This window comes from Alligator sinensis, unplaced genomic scaffold (assembly GCF_000455745.1).
Source record: "Alligator sinensis unplaced genomic scaffold, ASM45574v1 scaffold939_1, whole genome shotgun sequence".
NCBI lineage: Eukaryota > Metazoa > Chordata > Crocodylia > Alligatoridae > Alligator > Alligator sinensis.
Genome location: NW_005841995.1, coordinates 1,612,088 through 1,639,036, shown reverse-complemented (window position 1 = coordinate 1,639,036; position 26,949 = coordinate 1,612,088). Strand labels below are relative to the sequence as shown.

General features: G+C 39.1%; 1 long non-coding RNA gene across 3 annotated transcripts in view; it reads left to right on the top strand.

The window, feature by feature from the left end:
• Positions 1 to 10,546, top strand: part of LOC102375448 — a 36,053-nt gene extending 25,507 nt beyond the window's left edge. Inside the window, exons 1-4 of one of the 3 annotated variants that reach the window (XR_323579.2) lie at positions 210 to 328; positions 2,328 to 2,452; positions 7,861 to 7,924; positions 8,133 to 10,546. This is a non-coding gene — a long non-coding RNA (uncharacterized LOC102375448). Of the gene's footprint in view, positions 1 to 209; positions 329 to 2,327; positions 2,453 to 7,860 lie in introns of those variants that run through there. The other 2 variants (XR_001357846.1, XR_001357847.2) reach the window with 2 other exon arrangements.
• Positions 10,547 to 26,949: the final 16,403 nt, after the last annotated feature.

The following is a 26,949-nucleotide window of genomic DNA, read 5'->3' as shown; positions in this document are numbered from 1 at the left end:
GTCCTCTCCTGCCCTACAGTATATGGTGCAGCAGCAAGGGGACCAGCAAATGTGTGCAGAACTTGTGTTTCACTAAGCATTTTAGCTGCTGTTGTTGTTATAACTTTGAAGTAGAGTTGTTAAGGAATTATTTTTAAACAGCAGTTCATATTTTTTCTCTCTCCTCTCTCTGTTTCTGTTCTTGCTGGCAGCCAAGATAATATATCAGATTCACTACAGTTGATTAGGGAGGTGAAAACTTATCTCTGTTTTACACCTTATGCCGGCAAAGACCTTTGCACTGGAGCAGAGTTTCACTGCTGAAGAAGACATGTTGTGATGCTTCCAGGTTTGTCCTGTTTATAAACTGGAGACTCTTCACTTGCAACAGGACTCCACACTGATATGTTGATGCAATCCCCTCATGTGGTCTCTGAGTGAATGCAGGTTCTAGCCCCCCAGTTATTTCCCTCTGTCTCTTTTTTCCTTTCCCCATATCCACCACTGCAATGACCCTTTGAACCCTACAGCCAGAAAAGCAGCTACAGACTCTTTCAGGTAAACAGCAGTTTGTCACAACCTTCAATAATTACCTTCAATAATTCACACAAGGCTGATGTACTTACAAGTAATGCAGACAAGACACACTTGGGCCACTAAACCTTCATGCATTGCCAGACCATCATGTATTCCCTAGTTATTATTTCCTAAGTACCTAATATGCTCAGTGCTGTTGGAGAAGTCAAATGTAAAGACAACCCTTGCCCTAAGGGACTGACAATCTAAAAGACAGATGCAGATAAGACAAGACACTGAGGGATCCATAGGAAGCTGTTAACTTATTATTTTTTTCTTTTAATCACAGTCTCTATCCTCTTATATGATGTTGGGGTGGAGAATGGATTTGTCTCATGTGGGCTAGTATTTGCAGGCCTCACGGGAGTTGCTAAGTGATAAGCATTCCAACTTTGGTTATTAGGATGTTTCCTGTAACATCTAAATTCAGTTCCCTCCAACTTGATCAATGCACAGTGGCTTAATTGAGCTTTAAACATCCTGTCAAGCAAGCCCTGAGGAAGGTGAGACTGGAAACATGAGGTATAGTACTTGTGCATATAGTAAATTAAAAAATGATCGCAACTGGTTTGAAAATCTTTTGTTTTTGGAAATTTTTTTTTTTTTTTTATTGAGCAGAAAATGTGTTCCACCATTTCCCTAAGTGGAAAATAAAATTAGTTTCATATGGACATAGACAAAACCTAGGGGGCAGGACAGTGGGGCATTGCATGACTTCATTAGCCACACCATACATTTTTATAGATAGAAGGAAGGAAAAGAAGATTAGGATGCTTTTAGTCTAGTTTGGCCTTATCCCTAATTTTAATAAGAGGAGATTATAAAGTTTACTTCATTATAAAAATTATAAAGAGATTATAAAGTTTAATTCCTTCTGGTTAATGAAGAGAGAGATCAGATTAGCTTGAACTTTGAAGTCTGAATCTCAATTCATATTTAAATTGTCAAATGGCTAATATGAAGGGCCAAAGTCAGCCTACAGTTTTGCAGGGCCAAACTAAGCTTACAGTTTTGGTAACTCCTGAATATGAGTGAGTTCAGAACCACAATCTAAATCAATATATTGTGCTTGAACTTCTCTACTTAATGTATCATCGTAGTAGTAGTTTCCATTTTCCTTTTAAAAGGGAGCAGGTCATTCATATGAAAGAAAATAACAAAAGGACCTGAGCCTACCTCTTTTTTCATACTTTCAGTGGCTGGGTGAGCTATTTAGTAGCTATTTTCTCTCCTTGAGCCATTAGTTTCTTTGAATAAGCATCTAGTTCCTTTCAATAAACACTATAAATTTGATGTTAAAGTGGCTACTAGTAACTAAAGTGACAACTACTCAACTGCTAACAACAAAAGGAAGCTTGTTCAACTTGAAGATGTAACATCATTCTCATAGCTGTGTTTCCAGCTCTAGGTGAGCAGAATGCCATATTTTCTAGGCAGAAACAGGTAGTCAACTAGGGTGTTTATTCATTCAAGGTCAGCCTTTTGTATTATGAAACTTCTAGCAGATGTGATAAGCACTAAATTGCAGATCTATCACTTTTTTTTTCCAGTGAGCGTGTGTGTGAAATCAGCAGAATACTGCCTGTATTTGATTTATAGCCCACTTTTGACCAACTCTTATCAGGTTCCCACAAGCCCTTTTCTGATGCAGCTCATGTCTGAATGACAATAGACAACTAGTGCCATTATGCTCCAAAATCCCTCTCTGCATTCTAGACACCTAAGATTACATCTGGGCTATTGATTTATTACTGCCTTTTTTTTTTCCACAGGGACCAGTTTGTTCAGGCTGAACAAGATAGACTATTATTAAACTGAGCAAACAACTCCATGTGAACTTGGTAAAGAAATAATCCTTTGCAACCACCTTACTAATAACCTGGACACACAAAGAAATGTAGGTGTTGAAATATTAAGACTATTTGCATGTGTCCCACCATTTGTGTTTGTTTAGATTACATTTGAAATGAGATCCAACAGCATTTTGTTGTGTTGGGCATTATATGCTTCTTGTCTAGAGCATTTCAGCATTAGAACCCAGTGACTGCATATGGTTTTGAACCAAAGCTGAAATTATTGCAAATCTGCATTACAGTATGTAGTTCTGTAACACCTACAGTATCTTTAGCAGGGCGATTTTATGACACCTTTTAGAATCTCAGAAAAATTTATACGTTCTACCACAAGATTTTTTTTTCTTTTGGGGGGCAAGGAAGCTATAAATTTTACAGCATGTCAGATTTTTTATATGTCCTAAAAATGTACTGTGCAAGATTCCCATTAAATATCCCTCAGCTATAGTTATCTCCATATTTTAAGTTTCTAAGTGAAGAGAAATGGAGGGCTTCTGGTTAAATGATTGTCTTTTCATCCCTTCCTCTTCTGGTTCAGGGCAGTGTTCTCACAGCTGTGGCTAGTTTGTAGTGACCAGTGCTGTGACTGCTATGTAGAGGTGCTAAGCACCAGTGACTCTGGTGGAAGTCAGTAGGAAAAAACAGGTATCTAGCACTTCTACAAAAAACATCCAGTGTGCAGCATCTCATATAAGACACCCAGAAATAGACTCATTCTAAACTGGACCACTTCTGAAAATGCTGATTGTAATGTTGCCTGTCCCAGTGCTCTGTGACCAGCATTTTGGAGGAAGAGTTGAAATGTTCATAAATTCTTCAGTAGCCTACAGTTGAGTTGCTTAACTCTGGCCTGGCTGAATTTGGATTATGCCCTGCCTCATATGGTTTATGTTATTCCATTTTACATAATATCTTTGATTGAGACCTCCTAGATACTTTGCCTTATTAATGTATTCCAGTAAGGAGGAACACAGGTTGATTTATATATTGTACAAAAAAGTAGTTCCTTTTTATTAGTTTAAATCATTCCCATTTAATGTCATTGGGTATTCTTGTGTTCTTGTGTTATATGAAAAATGTATATAGGCTGAAGTTCTGCTCCCACGGGTAGCAGCAAGAATAACCAATTGACTTCTTTTTATATCATCCATTGCCCAATATAGCTCCATCGTGACCCCATTTATTAGTATTCTCTCTAAAACAGGTCCTTAGATTCAAATATATTTTCAAATCATGACTTTTCCATGACTCCTAATAATACATGACTTTCCTCACTGGGTTATTCTGTTTCTTCTGTACCTTTCTATGGCTTGATCCTATAAGAATTGAGCACTCCCATCCTTACCCAGTAGAACACTTTATCATACTGTTAACAGCAGTTTGAAACTTAAACAAATGTTTGCAAATGCTTTTGAATTCTGACCAGTTTTGTGGTCAGTGGGGGGCAACCTTTTTGGCAGACATGCCACAAAGCCCTGCACCCTCCCCAAGTGCCGCTCTGATCCTCTTTCTATGCCTGATCTCCTGTTCTGCCTTCTGACTCCTGCCCTCTACGCTTAACTGATGGTACCTGGAAACTACCTGCTCTGGCCATTTCTTAGAAAGTCTGAACACCTGCACTTTGAAAATCAGGTCCTTTTCACTTGTGTCAAGTTGGGCATTGGAAATTTGGAAAATGAAAAAGAGTGGGTTCTTACTGTTCAAATGAGAATCCATGCCACACTACAGCTGCAGTCAAAAAAGAGCCCCCGCAATGTTAGGACATGTGAAATATAATTGAGAATAACATAAAAAGTATATAAATTAGTGGTGCGTACACACATGTGGAATACTAGTAACTCCAACTCAGCCAAGTGCATTGCATAAATAAAAGGGCTTTGGAGAAGGATGAAAAGAATGATTAGAGGCATGGAAATATTCTGAAGTTGAAAAGAATGAAATTGTTTTTTTCAGAAAAAGGTAAGATCTGATAGAGATGCACAAAATTAGTGTGTGGTATGGGGAAGGGTGATCAGAAGGATCTATTCTCTCTGTTTCATAGCACAAGAATAGAAGGACATTCAGTAAACAGACTTGATGAGGGGAATGTTTGATATAGAAGTCATTTCTCCAGAATGGCAATTGAAGAACTCATCAAAATTCAAACAGGGCTATCCAAAGTCAATGCTAAAAATAGACTGTTATAGAAAGGCTACAAAAAGGGGGCGTAACATAAACCTAAAATGTAAACTTATAACTGTTCAGATGGGGGTAAATTAGCTAATTTCTTGCTTACTGTAGGGTTTCTTGTACCTTCCTCTCAAGCATCTTATTGAAGACAGGATTCTGGATTAGAGAAACCATTGGTCTGTTTGATATTGATATTCCCGCATTTCTACATGTGAAACTTACTTCTTAGCTTCTTACAAGGCTCGGTTTTTATCAACAACAGGTATATAAAAGAACAGGCAGAATTCTGGGGAGATATTTTTTCTTTTAAAAAATATCTTTCCTGGAATGATGAGCTGATTATTTTCCTAAGTGAATGGGAGGATACATTGCAGAAAGATACTTGGAAGTCTCCTTGCTATTACATGGGGCTCTGAGGTTTTTAGAGAATTCTAAAGCCAATTTTATAATAGCCCCACATTTTTCCCATTGGGAGGCTGCAGGAAACAGCCTGAAAGACAGCTGGTGTAGTGAGAGGAGGCGGGAACTTACCTAAAGAAATATTTCAACAAGGGTATTCATGATGTAAATGCAATAACTACCATTGCTTGGTTTTGTGGGTTTGTTCATTTTTTAATGACTTTTCATGAATGTTTTAGGGCAATTGTATGGTTTTGGGGCAGTCTGTCCATATCCTTTCAGTGTGATTTGAGGGTGGACAGGATTTAAGAAACATACACAGACCAAAAGTGGCTAATTCCCTAGGAAGCCCATGCTCACATATGTGACAGTCATGAGTTGTTTGAAGTGTGGTGCGTCTTAATGTTTCAATCTGTGCTTTGTTTGTCATTTCATTTCCTTCTTGGAGCCAGCATTGCTAGACAAAGTAGAGATAGGGGCCCACTTGCTGGATACTATATGCTTAAAGCTTTTTTAAGTTTCATGGAGGACCTTTCTTTTACATGGAACTTCATTGCTCATTAATTGCAGTTGACTTGAAATCTTCATTTATCTGTCTAAAGGCATTTCCTAATTTAGTTGTTTCCTCTCCCTTCCCCCCCACCCCTCCCCTCCGTGGAAGAAACCTGGATTCTTCCTTTAGCTTCTGGTATATTCCTAGCGTAGACTAGAGAACAAGCATTGTATAACGTGACTTTAAATAAAGGTCATAAATAGTCATATTTGGAAATGAATTCAAATAAGAAATGAAAGTGCCAGAGTCCTCCTTCTACAAGGCATGTTAATAATGTCACTTGTTTAGAGACTGCAAGGTCATAGCCAGAGGACTTCTTCAAGTGTTGGCTCTTCCTCCTAGTATCTGCCTTAGGGTTTCCCTAACTGAGGGAAAAGAGAGCCCAAAGGTCAGCAAGAGTCTGCTGGGCCATCACTGCCTGAAGGTAACTATTCATCTCTTTGATGTTTGGCTAACTCTTTGAAAGATTGATGCTGTTAGTATTTTTGGTGCTTAAAAATACATAGAGCTAACTCTGCTCTTGAAGTTACAACAGGGATGAGCTGGGATATGCTGACCTCCTCTAGTAACAACTAGCTTATATCAGGAACTTAGAGTGTCTTGTAAGGGCAGAATATAGAGACACCAGCAAAGGATAACTTTTCTTCTTCCCCGTTGAGCATGTATAGAAGGAAACTGCTATGAGTAGGAGTTTCTTTACATCCAAAATTGCCTTTTTTGATGATAATTTTGTAGTATGCCTGTAATATCAAGGTATATGCTCTTCACAGGAAACACATTTGCGTGTTCCTATAAGACATGCACAAATGTGGTGAAAAGACCGTTAAGATACAAACATCAAAACTGTAAATAAGGAATTGTATTTCTTAGCACTTTCTTCTAACATCCAGAGGAGCCATACAAAATATTTTGTTCAGGAGAAACAATACAATTTGTTTATATCACAAATATGGATTATGTAATCAGGAACCATTCAGTCTTTAGTTCCTTTAAATCATACTAAATTCCTTTAAATCATCACATTTTTAAAGGCTTTTAAAATATTTGTCTCTAGAATCACTTTTGTGGGCTTCATGCACAGAACAAGCTTCCACCCTGACTCTAACCACTGTGTAAGCAGAGGGTGTCTTATAGAGAAATTCAGTCATACCCCTTGGTAAAGAGCCTATATTTCCCACTTACACTGAATAAGAGCGGTGGCTATTCACATGTTTTGTCAAGGTCCCCTGGGTGCAGCTACAGATAGTAGGTAGCATTTGTGCTTCATTTTGTATGCTTGTCAACAGCCCCTTGTGTCAGATTCTTTTTAATGTGAGTTGTCCTCAAGAAAGTAATGAAAAGGAGTGAATGTAGCTTTAGCTGCCATAAAGTGTTACATTCACTTTAGTATAAATCATCATTCTGAAGTTCATTAACCTTAATACAGTTTAGTCTTTATGTGTCATCGGTTGAGCCCAAGCCTGCTGGATGAGTCATTTACTATACATTGAATTTGTGGAGGCAAGCTAACTTTTGCATATAATGAGCATTAGCTGTTCATACCTTGCTACTTTTATCTTCCTTTCAATGAATCTATATATTGTATTTGTTGAAAGAAGTAGGTGTTACAAGAGAAGCAGGGCTGTGGCAGTCAAAAGATGTAGGAGAAGTTATGAATCTGGAGATACTGAATGTAAATTTGATATCAGGGATTCTGCTAAAGGATTTATTGAAGAATAGGCCTGGTGCTCTTCTCCTTTCCACCAGCATAAATCAAGAAGCAGTCTGCTAAAGCTAAGAGATAAATATAAAATGTGTAAGAGAACTCAGAATCAAACCCAAGTCTGTCTGTCAGCCCCAGAATCAAGCCCACTACCATCTGTTTAGTGTTTGATAACTGCTTTTTATTCAGAATAATTCTTAACCATTAAAACTGATTGGTTTAGGATTACACGAAAAGCTGGGCCAAACCAACTTTCTGGGGTTTTTTTGTGTGGTCTTAAGAATAGGTTATGATCATCCCTATCTAGAAAAGTGTTATCTGCCTTGATGATGGAGTTGGACCAGGTGACATTCTAAGGTACCTTCCAGCCCACCCACCTTTCTGTACTTTTATGACTTTATAGTCCCAGGCATTGCAGCAGTTTAGCATTGGATCAACAGTTAGATTGGTATCTGTCTTATCATATGACTGTAATGCTATGATTTAGTGTATCCTGTGTATAGCCTAGTTGGCATGTTCAGTATTTCTCATTCTTGTGCCTTTAGAGTTTCAGCCAATTGTAGAGCCATGCGAATGGAAAGAATCATAAAAGTGAACCGAAACCGGAGGTATTTTTTTTTTTTTTTCAGGAGTATACCTGAAGTGGGGCGGAAACTGGGAAATGGACAGCACACACCAAGAAGGATCATCTAAGTATGGCAAATATGTTTTCATAGTGCTTACAACTTACTCCTTTATGACCAATTCCACGAGGTGGTGGGTGTCAGGTCCCCCTCCTTGTACTGTTCAGCTTTGGACTGTCACAGTAGGGATCAGTCCTGAGAGTCTAAACTACTGCTGCATCTGCATGCTGATGATACCCAAGTATATGTATATTTGACTGCTCTTCATCTGACCCTAGAGACAACAGTCTCCAAACTCATGTGGTATCTGGTAGAATTGGTATCTGGATGAAAACCAACTGGCAACATCTCAACATGTACAAGAGAGAGGTGGCCCTGATTGGCAAAAGAGGTGCTTGGAAAAAATCAATGAAATCTGCATATAATCGAGGCGTTGGAGACGTGTGATCAATCATCATCAAACATGGCGCACAGTTTCAGTGTTTTAATAGATTGATCACTGTTCATGTGCTTCCAACACTTCCTAAAATTACAACCCTTGATCTCAACTCAGATGGACATTTTTCCTTTTCAGGGTGGGGCTTATTTCAGTCATCCATACTTTTGTGACCACTTAGACTGACTTGCAGCTAACTGCAAAAGTTAATCATAAAAGCCACCTGGAAACTCCATCTGGGAAAAATACAGCTGCCCATCTTCTCAGCTGTGTAAACTGACAAGAGCATCATATTTTTGTACTCCACTTTCACTGACTGCCAGTTAACCACTGAATGAAATTCATGGTGGGATACTGGACTCTATCTACAGTACAGATTTGGTCTAAGCATAGGTTGTCTTAAAGAGTATCTTATTCTTGTACTCCACTTGCACTGACTGCCAGTTAACCACTGAATGAAATGGCTTTTTCCTATTTGTAGCCTGGCATATCATTAGTATTCACTAGGAATGTTCAAATTCTTAGTTCAAGGTTCACAACTCTGAACATTTCTATGATGATATGTATGCTTAACTGTGTTTAGGGACAACTGTAAGAAATCTCTCTTCATCTTTACTTTTACCAAATTCCATTAATTTCTGTCATAGTTGGGGGATCTAAATATATGTCTTAGAATGTACCAGAGTTCTCAGTACCACTTTGGAAACAAAATGCTACAGTCTTTTAAAATGTCCCAGGTAAGGTGTATGTGAATTTGAATGACTGAATCTGTACTGCTCTTTGCCATAGTAATGGAGCCTGAGGGAGCTTATTTACTTATTATCACTATAACCTTTGTATTTCAGTAGTGTATAAAAGCCACCAATCAAATATCCAGGTCACATTGTGCATGATACGGTATGCACATATGACCAAAATACGGTCCCCTTCTTGAAGAGCCTGCCATCAAGACATAGGATGAAAATTAGCAGGTTGATTCAACAGAGTTTGCGGATCCCAAGGTAATAGCGAGAGTGTTATGGTTAGTGCCATTAGCAGTGTTCAGAGTATACTAGTTTCCCAATCATAGTCATGCACTTTTGTAGGCATAACCTACAGGTTTAAAGGAATGAGCATAGCATAGTCAGTGAAATATGGATTGTTATGGGATCTCTTCCAGTGTGTAGGGCATGACAGAAAAATGGTTGATGGAAAACTTTGCAGAAGGATATCAAGGCTGGAATTGTTTGTGGAGCAGCCAAAGGGTGTCATATATAAAAGAGAGAACAGGGATACATCAGGAAGAGCACTGAATCAGGCAATGGTTTCCCATTGTCTCGGTTCAAGTAATCCATTTTTCTCTGTCTAGGCTGCTGATGTGTCTCTAATCTTTGCTTTTAAGCATCACTAAGTATTTTCATCACTTCTGGGTTAAAGAAATCTTGCAAAGTCTTTAGGTTGTCATTCTTTTGGCTGCATGAGGCCTACATGGTGACAGAAATGAGCTACCTCCAGCTGATGTTCCTTCCTAGCCAGGGTCTTAAAGTGTGTCACCTCCTTTCATGATCTGTCTTACAGACATTACACACCATGTTAACCTGGCGGTTAGAAAGATTTGTTGCAGATCTGCCAGATTCCTTTTTACCACTTAACAAAACAATTCTCTCCCACTGCATTACAGGTTAAGGCCACAGTCAGGGTCTTCATTTATCCCATGCCTACAGTAATCTGCATGGAGTACACCCTGGAATCCCATTGACTGTATCAAAAATGTCAGGCGTTGCTACGCTTAAGACTCAATAAGGGCATGAGTTGATTTAAACACATACATCTTTTTCTCTGCCAAAAAAATCAATGCTGTCTCTGGCTGTATTCCTAGTTGTGTTTCAAATGGCTGTTTCCTGGCTCACCTTTCCACCCCCATACATTGCTGAGTACTGTAGCCACACTACACTCTCTCTGCATCAGCCTGGTTGTGTCCTCCTAAATAAAAAAATTTTTTTTTTTTTAATTTTGATCCTTTTTTATTTTTCCCTTTTTCTTTTGTCATCGCTGTACTACAACACACTGTTTCTTTGATGCTGAGTCCCAGCTGATTGAATGCCTTTGTCTTCAGTGCTAAAACTCGGCAGTGTGGCAGCACTGATTCAGGAAGAATGAGATTTGCAATATCCCATTTTTAGCCCAAGAACATGATGGTTTATAGAGAGAGTGTTTTGTCTGCCCACTGGCTTTAGATAATATTTGCATGAACCAAAATTATTATCACCTTACTGTTATGACCATAAGAAGTAAACTGACTTCCTCATATTTAGAATTAACTTTTTCTTGTCATATCCTTTTTCGGGGTCCATAGTCTGTGTTATGGACCCAAATCAGTGTGGTTCTTAAGCATGCAGAATTTCTCATGGGCTTAAAGTTAGAAATATGCTTAAATATTTTACTGAAGAGAGTTCATGTATTTAGGGGCTTTTTTTCTTTTAAAGCAAATTCTTAACACTGTCATAACAAGATAATGATGGGTATGGAGCAGCTGCTATACCAGGAGAGACTAAAATGGCTAGGACTCTTCAGTTTGGAAGGAAGAAGGCTAAGGATATGTTAGAGGTCTATTAAATTAATGAAAGGTGTGGGCAAAATGAGCAGGGAACTATTTTTCACCAAGTCCCAGAACGGTAGAACTAGGAGGCACTGAAATTCGCAGGATTGGAATGGTAATCGGGGAGGGTGCCAAAAGCATCCACTCCTACCATTATCAGAGAGAAGCTACTGGGCTAGATGGACTACTGGTCTAGCACTTATGCTGGGGAAAAATATTGCAATAAATCATAACAGCAGTCAGGTTACAATAAAAAACAAGTAAAAATAAGTATAATTGTCCCTATATTCAAAGGTACCCCTATAATAGCACATCAATATACATGTTATGAAAAGGCAAAGAAAAAAACATTGGAAAGGAGACTACAGTTTTGAGCTTCCAAAGAAAACTTACAAGCCTTATACTTTCAGTGTGTCATTTAAATGGATGAGAGAGCCTATCATTCCTACTGTTAGTTATCTTTCCAGCATCTAACTTCACCTCGTCCCTAAGGAGATGAAAGCCCAAGGGGTCCCAAATTCTTTCCCCAGCTGCTGCAGTGGGAGCAAGGCTGGGGCCAAATGCTGCTTGAAAGGTTTTCTTTTCTTTGTCGAACAAATGTTTTCACACGACGACAGCACATTTTAACAGTGTGGGGGAAACATAACAGTGTCCCTGCCTATTTATCTGTGTCTTTATAAGGTCACCCATCACCATGGTATCTGAGTGGCTTTCTTCTTTCCTTTAAGGATCCAGATCAGGAGTTGGATATAAGGAACAGATAGGACAAAAAACACAAAGAAAAAAGCATGTGAAAAGCAAAAATAATAAGGAGCTGGAGGTGAAACTGTAAACTCAGAGGTAATTTGCCTTGAGGAGCAAGAACCCTTGAGAGCTCTCTGTAGACTTTGGAAGAAAAGACGGAAACTGTGAACAATAGTAAAGGCTAGGGATGTGCTATTCTCTGACAGGTATGTAAACCTTAAGATTAAAATCACAGCTTCAAAAATACTTCCCCTCAGAGTGAGTTTTGCTTAGCTAGCCTGAGTTTTAGGAGAAGTATCACAAAGATAATATTTGTCAGGACTACAAGTAGCAAAGGCAAACCTTCTGTTAAATTTCTGGACATGTCTGTTCTTGAAGCAAATAACTTGACAGCTCAGAACAGTGTAACTTTGATGTAAAAATAATACGATAAACACTAGGTGATCATAACTGAGTTGATTTTTGAAAAAATAACAAAAGACCCATTGTTTATATTTTTGATGGTCTATGGCCCAATGTCCTTTGACGTCTGATTAACCAAAACAAAAATCTAATTGTTAGAAACTAGGCCAGAGAAAAGAAAAAGAAAAAGAAAAAAAAAAAATTTAAATTTCCTTTCCCTTTTTCCTTGGAAATTTCAATGACATTTTTCATCCTAAACTTCTAATTATGAAATATTTCTGCCAGCACTTGTACAGCCCCTGTTCCTCCTTTAAAACACAACGTGGCCCTGGAAGCAATGGGACTGAGAGCTGCTAGCCTACATACTGGGTATGTCTACACATGCACATTTACTGCACAGTAACTGAAATTATTGCACAGTATGGGCGTCTACACATGCACGTCCATACTGTGAAATAAATATGGTGACTTATGGCAACTTGGCATAAATTTCATACCTGCATCATGCAAATTTACGGCTGATTAGCTACTGCACAGTAATGTACATGTAGACACCTTACTGAGCAGTAACCCTGTGTGTGTGGACTAACTTTAGTCCCAAGTTAGTCTACACATAGTGTTAATGCACTTTCACTCCTGCACATTAAGCCAGCCCATTCCCACTTACTGCACAGTAACTTTAAGCTAGCATAAATGTATGTGTAGACACACCCACTGTGTTAGTCTGCCATCCTAGTTTTTCACTCAGGGGCAGAAGATATTGCAGTCTCTGTACCCATTATCAACATCTGGAATGGCCGGTGCAGGAGGTACTGGCTGTGAGGTGTTTTTTGTGGCATGGACCTATTTTGACCAATCAGTATTCTTGGTACCAAACATCAGATTATGGGAAGATGATAGGAGGGAAAGGAGAGCCTCAAACAAAAAAGGGGGTGGGGGGCAATAGCTCTGTTTCTTGACTGAAATGTATGCAACTCTAGCTCCTTCTAGAGGGGAGGCCTAGAGTGACAGGGCACTGGGAGTGGGAAGTTATGTGCATGCTATTCTGACTTATTTTGGCAGTCGTCGATTAAATATGAATGTTTAAGAATATCAGCTATTTGTATGCTAATCACATCCCTTCAACAAACACAAGCCATTAACCAAATTCCTTTTTACATACTGTAGAGAAGTAAAAAATTCCTGACCGCAAAAAGCAGGCATGATGTACATAAAAGGAGTGAAACTACTCAGCCTGCACTCGATGACACCCCTTTAAGCAGCAATTTCCTCATCCCAGAGATCCTCCTTGAGGTTTGCAGATGACCACATCTAATGATGTGGTTTCTTGTCACTAGCAATAGCTTTGTCAAGCAGCAAGATGTGGTGCAATATATTATTTCTTAGTAAGTGAAATTTAACTGACCTAGTTACCCAAGTGCTAATTTGCTGGCCTATATATAATCACCACACCTAAAAGCAAACTAATCTGCAGCAGACCTCAATGAAATCTCACCCTGAAAGGGCCATATTCCTCCTTGTAGATGAGGCTTACATCAGGGATACGGGGTGGGCCGTGCTTTCAGAAGCAGGTTCTAAACTTCAGGATGAATCTATGCAAATTCTAGCATGCACATACAGTTTCAGCTCAGCAAGATACATAAGCCTGGAGACAGCTTTAAGAATGTTGGATGACTCTATTGATTTTTAATGGGGTTACTCACAGGCTTAAACTGAGGCATGGGCTCAAATACCTTCCTCGGTTTGGGGCTTTACTCATTTATGGGACTGTCCGCTTATTACAGGTCACGGGGTCTGCATTCGATATTGCAGGCTCAGTTTTGGTTGCTAGTTTGGAAATTTAGGGCCCAACATGTGAGGCCCTCATTGTTTCCCCTTTAACCCTTTTCCCAGCCTAAAAAAAACCTGTAAAAATATTGGGACAAGTAGTACAGAAGAGTTCCTCAAATAGGAGCTGACAATACATGTATCCCCTATTTTTAATCTCTTTACTTCTGTTTCAGGTGTTTCCCCTTTCTTTACAACTCACTTCCACTGCAGATCATACCAGTCACCTCAGTTGTGTGTATCATGTCCAAATAAGTATTCAGAATATTTCTTCAAGCCTATTAATTATGGAATACCATCAGCAAATCATAAAAAATAGAGATGGAAAAGTTCTTTTATATTACATCATCTCCTACTTCCCCTTGCCAAGTCAGGATTTTTGCCCTCTATAGAATATTTGCAAGTGCTTTGTCCAGTCTAGTTTTAAGTAGATTAAATATGGTACTTTTTCACCAGCCTGTCAGAAACTGTCAGAGAGGATCCAAAATAATTGACACAAGCACCTTCTAAAGGTTCATTGTGGACCTTAGCCACTTGTCATTTGGATCTAAATGTAGGGCTTTCCTCATGAGCAGTGAGTATTATTGTGCAGACTTAACTCTCTCCCAGTATAGTCATCCAGATTGCCTGCAACAAACAACCTCCTCCACTATGACCAAGGATAAACAAATGGAATAAAATATTTTTGAAGACAGGTGAACCAAGTCCTACGGTGGCCAGTGGCTGACCTCCTAGGATGAAGGTCTTCAGACTATTGCTGATGAAACCTGGGATGCTGTATTTGTTTATTTACATTGTTCAGTAATAGCACTGGACTCTGAAAATATACATTGCTTCTTCGAAAACTATTGCATATCTGCAATTGCATACTCAAGCACATTTATAGGAACACAAATTTATGCAATGGGTGGGCCATTAAGCATTGGCCTGACACTGCTTTCAGTGGAGCTGGGAGCACAGTTAAGCCAACAGTTGAGTGCTTTCAAAACTGCCATCCATGTGATACTGACATCATCAAAGAGTATTATTTACAATTGCTATCAAAGGATCCAAAAGTGCTTCAGCTATTCACTATCTGCACTTGTATCACTTCAATCAATACTAAGGTACAGCCACTTCTGGGGTGAAACCTGACCACAGTGAAATAGTGTATAGCAGCATGAAACATTTTGGGCTGGGAAGTAAAGAATTAATACAGGTAAAACTCCTACATAAACTTCTTGGATATAATGTCTCAAAATAAGTTTATTTTAATAGCTTTTGGAATAGACAGAAAAGAAAGGGTATGAACAAATATCTTGGTATAGTCTTCTCATTTTTTTTTTAATTTTCACCAGAAACCCGATTTCTAACCCAACCAACTTTAGACTGTATGCCTCTGAACCTCTGAATACAATTCAGATCACTATCAGTGTTCATTTATACAGCATTAAAGATAGGGCAATTCAGTCCCTGGGTGCAGCCTTTTTACTTACTACTTTTACCGAACTCTTACAGAAGGTTCCTCAGGCAGAGATTATTCACAGCACTCTAACTGGATGCCATTACTGCCTCTGAGTTCACAAATCCCAAACTGAGATTACTTCATGTAGCACAGTGTTCCTTGGACATTTAGCACCACATTAAAATGTCATTTTAAGCAATTAATATTTTATTTATAAATACTTAAAATATTTATTATAAATGAGTATTTAAACAGCAGCTCATGAGAAAACAATCTATTACATTTGTATTAAAACATGCTCAAATGCTTAATTATAAGAGAGAATATTTAGCTGAAGCATAAAAAATGCATGCCAACCACATGCTCTTGGCCGGCTTGTGTCAGGCAGCCATGCTGAGCTGAGAATGTGGATGCTGCTAAATCCAAGAAAACAAATTGCAATGAATTAGGGCTCTGGTAAACACTCCTCAGTTGCCTCTTACGAGGGCAGTAATCCCTTTCAAACCCATGGGCCAAATTCTGCTCTCACTATTGTATTTGCTGATATAAGTCAGTCTTGATTTGGCCTGTTGGCAATTCTGCCTAAGCAAGCAAGCAGTTTTGACTGCAGCCCTTAGCCCAGTGGAAGTCTCTTGTAAAGTCTGTTAACAATAATGGGAGTCATCCCACTGACTTCAGCAGGTTTGTATTTGGCCCTGACTAGAAAGCACCCCGGATTCATATAAGAAGGCATAGCAATGAGACTGATTCTTACATGAATCTTCTCATATTTGATAGGGCCCTCCCATTTTTTCTTCTCAGATACCATTTAAAAATATGGCAAATTCAAGAAGCCTTCCCACTCCACAGGCCAGATCCCACTATGTCTATGTTTTGTCTTGGGATGCGTCATAGTATGTTCTTCTCAATGTATTCCATAAGAGATTTAAACTTGTAAAGGCAGGGACACATTTGGCATAGATTAACTACTGCACAGCACTATGTCGCAAACAGAGCACTGTATAAAATCATCAAAATGAGCATCACAGTACTGGCAACAGTTACATCTTTATGTTGAACCAAAATGACCAAATGTCTCTGATTAAATATCTAACAAAAACATTTAAATTCAGCAATTTTAATAGGTCTTAACAAGTGCTATTGATGGCGTTATTTTTCACTGAGAAGAAAAATGGTTATTGCTCACATTGATCTCCAGTAAATCATGTCGCCCAGTCATACCCTAGTCTCGCAATATAATTAAAGCACTCTGTTTTGATAATGGTGACTTACAAAAGTGTAGGAACAAGTATTTACATTTTCTCTTTTTATTGCTCGTAAGTTTGGTATGAAAAGAAAGTTAATGCAACTGAATTGCCTTAAATGGCTATACCTGATTTATTTCTGGCAAGGAGTGTCGCAGCCTACATACATCATATATTTTTTTCCCTGGATTACTTCACCATTTGATTGGCTTCTCTCTTTTTTATTTTTTTCACCTTCATGATTTTGCATTAAAACCACAATGTAAGCACCTTTAAAGGCCTATAGTATTTTTTTCTCTCCATATTTGAACAGTAAAAAAAGTACAGAGTGACTAAAAAATAAATAATCGGGTTTTCAGCAGAACATTTCTGAGAATGGTTCATAATATTTTGTGTTGTTGTAGCAACATGTTCCTCATCTATATTTAGTTTAATAGCTGCTTTTGGAATATTGCAAGCTAGTGCAGTATATTATCAAGTGGTTTTGGATGACATCATAACCAATGAGTGTCATCTCTGGTGGGTTATAAAATCCTCCCAAGCCCTCCGTTTGTATTAATGGCATGTAATATAATTTTAAACCAGGTATTATAGTTTACAGTAGAAGGATAAAAATTCTGGCCTACCTTATGTGATTACATTAGGAGATGAACAGGGCACAGACAGGCTCTTTCTCATCCTACCTATGCAGAAGCAAGGAAGCACATGTGTATACTGCTCCTTTGTTTACCTGGCAAGGACTTTGCTAATGGGACTGGTGATGCACAAGAGTCTCAAGGGATATTTTTTAGTCAGTCCCTACCCCCTTGTGTACATTTATCAGCAACCAGCAGTGAAAAAGGACATGTTCTTGCTGCTTTTTTAGGACAGAAGTAAGAGGAACTTCAAACTGTATTGCCCTCAGGCCAGTAGGAGCCCTTCTGTACTGCACAACCAAGGTGGCAACTTGTGCACTTGATGGGACTGAAGCCATACAACCAAGTTACTATTTTAGCATGCAGTAGCTTCTTAGTCACCTGCTGCCTTGAAACCAAGATAGCATGTCTGTCTAAAGGACATGCTATAGCTGTCACAACAGGCATGGTACAGGAGTCACTTCATGAAATTCTCTCTCGTGTTATCCAGGAGGTGAGATAAAAATTCCTAATAGTTTAGTTTCTGCTGGTCTTAGAGTCTGTGGCTGAAACTCAGCCCCTTTCAAGTCGGTGGAAAAATTTCCCATTTAGTTCTGTGAAGCCAGGATTTTATCCTACAAAGCTATGAAATTGTCCTGCAGAGAGATTACTGGATGGATAAAATCTTGTAAGTCTGTCTAGTTTATACTGTTCTCAGCACTTAACACAGATTATGCTTCCTGGGATCACCACACAGGGTCTTCCCACATCCTGGCTTGGAAGGGACCACCGATCTCCTTATTGGCCCCTTCACATGGCTCTACAGCTCTCCTGCCTCTGAAATGTCACATACTGATCTTCACACGTCACCTACCTAAAGTGTATTTCCCCATACTATAATGCAAACTACTGTTGAGTATCAGTGTATTTTAGATTAATAAAAGCAAAACCAATTGTCATTGTGGCAGAAGAATAAAGAAGCATATCTTTGACAAGTAGAAAAAATATAAGCTGTATAATAAAAAATTGTCCTGTTAAATACCAGAGAAAATTGTAAAAATTTCCAGGGAAGGGAGGGGAGGGAGGTGAGATGTTTATAAATATATTAAGGCTCAACGATAATGATCCTTCTCTTTGCAACAAAAGATTGACCAGTTTCTAAGTAATTTTTCTGCCACATTATTTGTCCCTGTGTAAATCCAGAAGTCTGTTTGGCTTTTTTTAAAAATAGTTTGCACATGAATGTAATTTTTTCTCTCTGAAATGTTTGCCATAAATAGTTCATCTGCTGTAACATTCTGCAGCTAGAAATGATCAATAAAACGTTATTAAAATATACAGTCCATGCATATCCAATTCCACTTACCCACATGTTACCTAATTACAGATTTTAATCGCTTTCTCTCCGCCCCCCAAAAAACTGCCTAGTGCTGTGAATGTATTGAAAATGTATGAAGAAATTTACCTTTGCTTTGAAAGAAAAGGAAAGAAATGAGGTATAATGCACCCAAAAGGTTAAATTTATCATTCTGGGAAGAGGATTGTATATCACAGATGCTCTGGATATTTTTGGTATTCAACTTCTCCCCCACCCTGCTTTAATCACACCCAGAATGCAGTGCTTGTAAACTGTACTGATGTGTCAACTATCCTCTATTTATTACATCTTATGCTTTAAATATCACCTCTGACAAACAAAAGAAAAGCAAATGTTCCTAAATTTCCTGAAGGGCTGAAACATCAAGCCCGGATTATTATTGTTTATGTCTCAGCTTTAGCAGCTCCAATGTCTCCATGGTCTGCTGTGCGCTGTGGCTGGCAATGATGGATGACCATTACGGCAGCTTATTGGAAATGGCTTGATTTATAACCTGTTCTCCCGCCTCAGTCTAATGGCTTCATTTCTTTCCTCCAGTGCGTGATGCCACAGCCAAGGTCATTGCGCCAATGGCCTTTTGTTGTTAGTTTGCTGATGACCACTGTGCCCGAGAGTCGGCATGGAAAAAAAAAAAAAGCCAACCTTTACATTTTATTTTTTTTCCCTTTCAGTCTCTGATAACTGCAGTAGAACAGTAGATTAAATGCTGTCTTCTATTTGCTTCCCGTGCTTGCCAGACAAGGGGCTGCTTTATGATCCTCACTGGGAAAGTCTATTACTCACATCTACTTTAAATGACCAACATCAAATATATACAGCTCCCATTAAAGCTGAGATCAATAAAAATGCCATTAAGATAGTAAAAGTTGCTGATATTAGTGAAGCCCCCAAACAAAATATTTGATTTTCTTTCAGGTTGTTAGTGAGATGGAATACGAACATATAAGAGAAAGGAGAGAGGGCCATGCCCGTGGTCAATAATTTATCTCTGAGATTCATTCAGCCTCTCACCCAATATTTCCCTCCTGTCTATTGATTCCTCATCATTATTTGTCATAAGCTGTCCTAACTCAAGGAGAAAATATGCCCTGCATGTCCAAGGGGAGTCATACCTGAAGAAATAGAAAGGAATTTCATTAAAAGCAAGAAAGGACTGCCTTGGCTTTGAGAAACTCCAGCAGAAACTTGCACAGACTTTTGTTATGTTTTTTCTTTTTTTTTTTTTTTTTTAAAGCAACGTTTGAAGCCGATTAGACAGCACCATGCCTAAACTTTGAAGAAAGTTGCTTTGATTACATCTTGTTGCTGAGGAACTGTGTTTGGCCCTGAATGAAAATGGGTCTTTAAAAAAAAAAACAACACTCGTTATGTATGTTATTGTCAGTGTTGCTCTCCTGAGTCACCTTCTAGCTGTGGTCTGTCTACTTCAGGAGGTCACTAAGTTTGAGAAGAAGCAATACAGCTGTCAAAAGAAAGTACACACCATTCCAGTATAATCATTTAGATAAACTGTGGTCCAAATGGTTAAAGCCCAAGTCTTGAAATGGAATTAGGTTTTTTTTAGTATTATTATTTGCTAAAAGGCCTTGTAATATGGGCAATACTAAAGCTAATAAGGCTCATATGTTTTATGGTATGTCACTCAACTGCTTCCTTTGGAAATGGCTTGGAACAATAGCTGTCATGCTTACTTTGTAAAATCCAGAAAGGATAATGACTGGAGTGCGTGCATGTGTTTGTCTGTGAGAAATCCAAAAAGTGTAGTGATGCATGTGCATGCAGTGTCATCTGTACAGAATCATCTATATATGGTTTCCTTGAAAAGTGAGTCTTAAAACAGCTTCAAGTATTGGTAGCAGTACACTTTTTTCTCAAGAATAGGAGCCTATTATAAATTTAAATAGGATGGGTTTACTAATGGAAGCTTTACAAACATCTCAGATGATATTTTTTTCTATTTAGAAAAACAGTTCAAATGTGCAAATATCCTTTCTCTGTCATTTAAGCCAATATTTTTCTTCTGGGGATGATTCAACTGTGAGAGAGTCAACAAGCACATAAACAGAAATGTCTAGCTGTGCTGCATGTATTAAGGATAAAAGAACCTTTTTAAAGTCAGGCTGGGGAACTTCTATAAGTGCTTAGCACTAAAATGGTTAGAAAGTGAGGAAGTTTGGCTTAAATTTTAGACATTCTGCCACAATATTTTCAGCCGGATACTATCACAGATTTTTAACATCAGATTGACTGAAAATATTTCTTTTTCAGATTTTGAGTTTTCTGATACTGCACTCTTTTGATGAAGATATTAATTTAGTCAAGAACACCATTTTATGATGAAAAATATGTTCTTTATCTATGTTGTGACCAGCTGTATTTAGTGCTTGCACGACATACAGTTAATTTTTTCACTACTGTTGTTTCCTCCCTCTCCACTCTTCTTGCATCATGTCTCCTTAATGGAACACAGACCTTATAGCCTGTTGAGGTCAAGCTTCCATGTTTGAGTAGTTTTAAAGTTAGGCAAAATACCTTCATTCCTCCATAATTTTAAAAGCTATCTGAAATTATTATATTTGTTCCCACTGCCAGTTAGGCTTCCGTCATTTATGCTGTTATATTTCTTAGCATCGCATCATGCTCCCCCTAAATACGCTGTTACTTTTAGAACTAACTAGATTCTTTGTAAGTTTTTTTATAACTGTGGCTATTAACCAAGATAAATTATTGCTGTTTTAAGTGTCTGTTTTCGAATTAATATGCAGTTGTGACTCCCATTAATTCTTATCAATCTGAAATACTGACAAAAATATATGAACTGGGACTACACAAGTCAAAACTGTAATTTAGCTGGACCTTTTAATGATACATTCTGGACAGCATCATATAATGGGTGACAGAAGTAGCACCATGCCTATTCACCTAAAATTGTTATTCCACAATTCTTTTTGGATGGTAAGAAAATTTAAGTATAGAAAGCTAAGAACCAGCAGTTGTTGGGGTTTTTTTAGTTTGTATAATTTTTCATCTGCAATTTTGCACCTATCATCAACTTTAAAACCATGAAATACCAGGGGTACAGAATACAGACAGCTAACCATTCTTAGGAGAACTATTACATTTCTGCAGTCTGTCATTTCACCTGAAGTGGAGGAAAGCTACAAAATTATTGGACGCAAGATTACAAGAAGGAAGGCTGAGGATCCTGTAATAACCAAACTGTGCCTAGTAGGGCTTGTCCCCATAAGCAGGACCCTGTGTTGCTTCAGCTGAACCAGCTTTCTGCTTTAAGATCCTAAGATTTCTGTTCTACAAGATAAATGATACCTACAACACTGCCATTTCTGTGGTCAGGTGAAATAGGTGTTTTGTTTTTTGTCCCTTCTGGGGCAAGTGGGAGTTTTACAGCTGCTGGTAAATAATCCAATACCCTTCCTCCAAGAGCAATAAGGAGGGTGTAAGGTTTGTGTCACCAGCACAGGGCACTGAGTCTGAAAGGCATTAGGCTACTTGTAGGGAAGGGTAAAACTCTTCATAAATATGAGTGAGGAGGGGGTGGGGAAGTGGGTAGACCGACCTAAAGGTTTAGGTCACTGAGAAGAGGTTTTGTGGTTATTTTCTCTAGGGAAAAGTGGGTTTCATGGGTAGGAGGGGGGCAAAGGAGAGGTTTTATAACTGCTTTCAGAGTAATGGCAATGCAGGGAGAATGAGGCAACCATCAGGGTGTTTTGGGGCTCTTGCTGCTTCATATGCATGGGGAGAGGCTGGCTTAGCATCTGGAAAGGGAAGAGCTCAGGGCTCTGTCTGATTTTGTTGCAGCAGGTTTAAATGATAAATCCTCTTTTAAACCTAAAACTAGGAGCATTAATTACAGCTGACACATTGTTTCCTAATTTTTATTTTCGATGATGTACAGTCCTGTCCATGCCTGGATTCCCCCACTGTTTTGTGGAGAGACCTTTTTGACTGCATAAGCAGAAATCATCAGATTCAGAGATCAGCTGGTTCCCTAATGAATTGAAAGAGACTCACGTGGAAACACTGACTCTCAGGGCTCATTTTTCATGAATGTGGATGAGAGTTGAATTCTGACCCTATAAAGGTAAAAACAGGTGTTACTCCTTGGTGTATTTGGCTTCATTGGGAGTTACACATAAGGAAGGCATCTCGGGATCATTCTCTGTATAATGTGTTATCAAAGCACTACATTATAAATCTATAGCCTTGTGAAAATGAGAAAATAAAACGTGTGGCTTGTATCAAAAGGGTCAGGAAACGCTTGTGATGTTAGCAGAGCTGTAAGCTGCAGTGTATTTCTTTGCGCTTCTCCTACTTTCTCTCATTATCTTGTTTGTTATGTGTAGCTGAATAAGCGTATAACCTCTAAGGCCATGGAGCAGATCATTAGGAGTTACTGATTAACGCCACATTTCAGTAGCAGTTCCCGAGTTCTTCTTTTTACAAACTGAAGGGGTCTGGCTTTATGATTTTTTAATTAGAGTGTAAATATTGCAGCCTCATAAACTGCTTGATTTATGGATGACAGGAAAGTTTGCACTTCAGATAAGGACACAAGGAGCCTCAGGTCTGCAGTTCCTCGTGCCCCTGTCTGCCAGCACACTCTGTACTCTACCTTTATCTTCTCATCTGCTTATCTGTCCACCTTTCCTACAATAGCTTTATGGATAATGATTGCACATAGTATTTGAAACAGACTGAAGGAAATTCTGTTTCCTCCCACTAAAAAGGGTTTTCAGATAGTCCATTCTTTTAACATCATTGGCCACAATCCTGAAATGGAAAGGAGTTTTGCCATTGACTTCAACAGAAGCAGGAGCAATATGGCTGTTGGCAAACAAGATGAACTGGAATGGTTATGCCCTTTCTGCAGACTCTGTACAAGATAAAAGTTCATCACTGACTCGCGCCCAGAGAATCCATGTCAAGGGGATCATCTGTCTGCTTATCAAAATCAGTGATGACTTTAGCTTGCCAGTGGCTTGAAGAAGGAAATTTTGCATGTGTAGATGTGGGTGGTGAATGCCCAATGCTGTATTAGCTTTTCATTAATGAAGAGGTTTAGTCCAAAATAGCAAAGCATTTTCAAGCCATACAACAGATTTTTATTTTCAAACATAACTTTCATAGAGGTTTCACAAACAGTGAAAGATATCCAACCGCAAAATATGCATGCACATATAGCAAGATAATATTGACTTACGAGTGTAACATTGGTTTTAAGTGAATTACAAACTTGTTTTTTAATCATCAGAATGTCTATCTTCAGCTAAATTGCTGAATGCAGAAATTGTTAATCTAGAGGTCAGTGCCTGGCTTGAGTTGGCAGGCATCGGATAGCTAAGACCTGGCATGCAGAGGAGCTGTTGCCGCATGCTCGTTATACTGGTACGTTCTCCTCTGCAGGAATACATCTGCCTTTGCTCTGCCCCATGCACCTTTCTCAAGCTATACGTCAGCCAAGAACCCAGTGCTGAGCTTAGTTATACTCAGGTGACTAGGACAGCTACTACTTGCTACCTCATACTGACCCTAGGGAGATTATATTTACTCTAATTTCCTGCAGCAAGTCTTGCCTGACTCCATCACATCCTCCTCCGGTGATAACATTGCCAGCACTGGCAACAATATCATAAATATCATGGTTTTGGGGAGGGGCATTTTCAGGAGAGGCTCTCATGATCTACACTACTAGCTCAGGAATGGTGGCTGAGCTACTTGCCGCTTTTCTTTTTGGTCACTAGAGGCCTCCATGTTGCTTTTTGCAATGACTAGCTGTGATCTGCAGTTATGTTCGTGCGTTCCTAAGTAGGGTCTTGAAGCAGGCAGAGCCACCCTACTCTGAGCTTGGCAGAACCAGTCTGAGCTCATCCCAGTACAGTCAATGGAAGTAGGACCCATCTTCTCCCCTGTAGTGGGAGGCAGCTGCTGGAGCCTCTAAGGGTGGCAACTTGGTGTTGGGGACACAGGAGGCTTGCAAAGACCTGCTGGTGGTATCTGCATGACAGGAAAGGTTGGGGATGGGGGAGGGGAAGTTAGGGAGCTGGCATACATGAGAAGAGAGGGGGCTGGGCAGGTTGGGGAACCCAGGTTAGCATATTTGTATGTATGTCACATATTTGTCTAAAGATGAGTTTTCAATCTGTAATCACCTCCCACACATCGGAGTGTGGTAGGGGGAGGTCAGAAGCCAAGTCCTATGATTATTTCTTCTTCTTCTTCCCCTTTCCCTAGTAGTATAATTAAGTGGGGCAGCAGCCCTGGACACTGCCTTTGTGGGGAGGCGTGGGGTAGAGTGGGGGAAATAACTGTGACTACAGCATTGGCCAATTACATCGTTGTTGTTGGCACCATGGCAGCCAGCTGTACTCTGCGCATCACATGACTGCCCAGGGTGTGAGCTGCCTAGCTATGCTTCTGCCTTCCTTTTCCCTTTCCTCTTCTCCTTCCCCTTCCCCTTCCCCTTTGCCTAATCCTCCCACACCTCCTTCAGAGGAAACTTGTGATTTCTCATATAAAACTTGTGTACAAAGTAGTCATATACAAAGCATACAAACTCTTGTAATCGCCACTGTCATACACTATTGCTGCCCTGAATGGCTACCTACACAGGGGCAGGTTCCTGTTTGAGGGCAAAATTCCTCTCCTCATTCTCCTAACTCCGTCTTCATCCCTTTAGCTGTTCAACATTTGCAGAGTTGCTCTACGCAGTCCACATTGTCTCATTGCTGGGACAGATTCCCCAGGAGGCACTTCCATGATCAAAGGAACAGCCATGAAATATCAGGACTTCTGGCTTATACCATTCTGCTTCTGGGTCTCCTTCCTGTTCTCAGTCTGGAATGGCTAAACCCTAACATGAAAAATCAGGATTTCCGCCCCCCCCTCCAAAAGGCAAGAAATTGTCTTAAAAAATCATAAGAATTTTTAAGGAAAAAAATGAAATTATTTCTGTCTGGTTTCTGAAGTCTCCTTGTGTTCTTATGAGGCTACTGGATGTATTTTTAATGAAATCTGAGATTCTCATGTAATTTCTTGATTTTGGCATTTGGCACTACAACAGGCAAAACAACAAGAGTTACTTGGCAACCCTGCCAGCCCTGCTGCTTGCATATATGAACTAGTCAGGTGCTTGCATATATGAACTAGTAGGGTGATTTGCAGCTGTAGAAAAGAGGCCTGGATGAAGCCCAGATCCACACCTAATGAAGTATGTCATGCAATTCCCAAAGAAGGATCAGGGTCAATGCTGGCCTACTTACCTCATGTGGAAACAAGTAAAATAGGAAAATGCTCAGGGTACAATTCCTTTGCGAGAAGAATCTTAATTCATTTTAATGAGTGATCAGTTCTGCAATGCAGAAGTTTTTTTGTTGTGCTGAAGACCTTTTTGTATGAAGACCTTCATGTGCAAACTAACCCCAGTAGGAATTATATGTGTGCACTGACTATGGCACCAGTCCTGATCTGGTGAAGATTTTTGTCTTTGGATTTATTTGTGTGTGTAGCTTACTACAGGGTAAATTGAAAGCTGTCTCTTTGTAAGACTCTGCGCAAAATAATAACTTAGAGTGGACAATATTGGTCTATCCAGATCTGAACCCACTTGAACCCTTTGAGTTCGTTAGTCTGACTCAGACTTGACTGTTACTGAGATTGTAGTTTCATGTAAGAGAAACTGTGACTAAAAGAACAAAGAACAATCAGAGGGCAATAATCCAGTGAATAAATAAGGTGATAAATGGAGCGGGCAGAGTGAAAAAACAAACACAGGGAGAGTGAAAGCAGGAGGGAAAAAGTACAAAATCTAAATACCATAAACCACACAGTGGGTGAAAGCACTGGCCCATAGAAGTCAGTGAGATTTTTGCCATTGACTTAATAGTATTAGGATTTGTTCCATCAGTTCAGACCTGAAACCCTTTGAACTCAACAGAATTTTTTTTCAGTTGATTTCAGTGAGCCTTGGGCAACCTTTATGAAGCGAGTCAACTTTTATCCCTCATGCATACTGTTGCACAAGCTTCCCTTTAGCTAAAAAAAATCTGATGTGTATGTTCTTGTTTTTAAATTAAATCTTGCTTGTAGTGAACAATGGGTTAAAGTTGCAGGAAATAAAACTTGGGAAAGTTTGCAAACTCTCAAATAGGTTGCCCTTGTCCTGCTCCTCTTCTACCATAGTAGGACTCCAGTTTCCAATTTCTTGCCCTCTTCTTGGTACAAATGAAGTTAACTCCAAGTGTTTTTTTCTATAGACTTGACATTAATTATCCTATCATTTTCTAAAAGAAAAAATATTTCAATCTCCAGTTCTATAATTCTGTTTATAAAAGTGGATTCTTTGGCCTCTCCACCAGAACTAGACCTCAGTCTGAACTTTTTCAGTCCTTTACCTCCTTCCTCCTTCAAA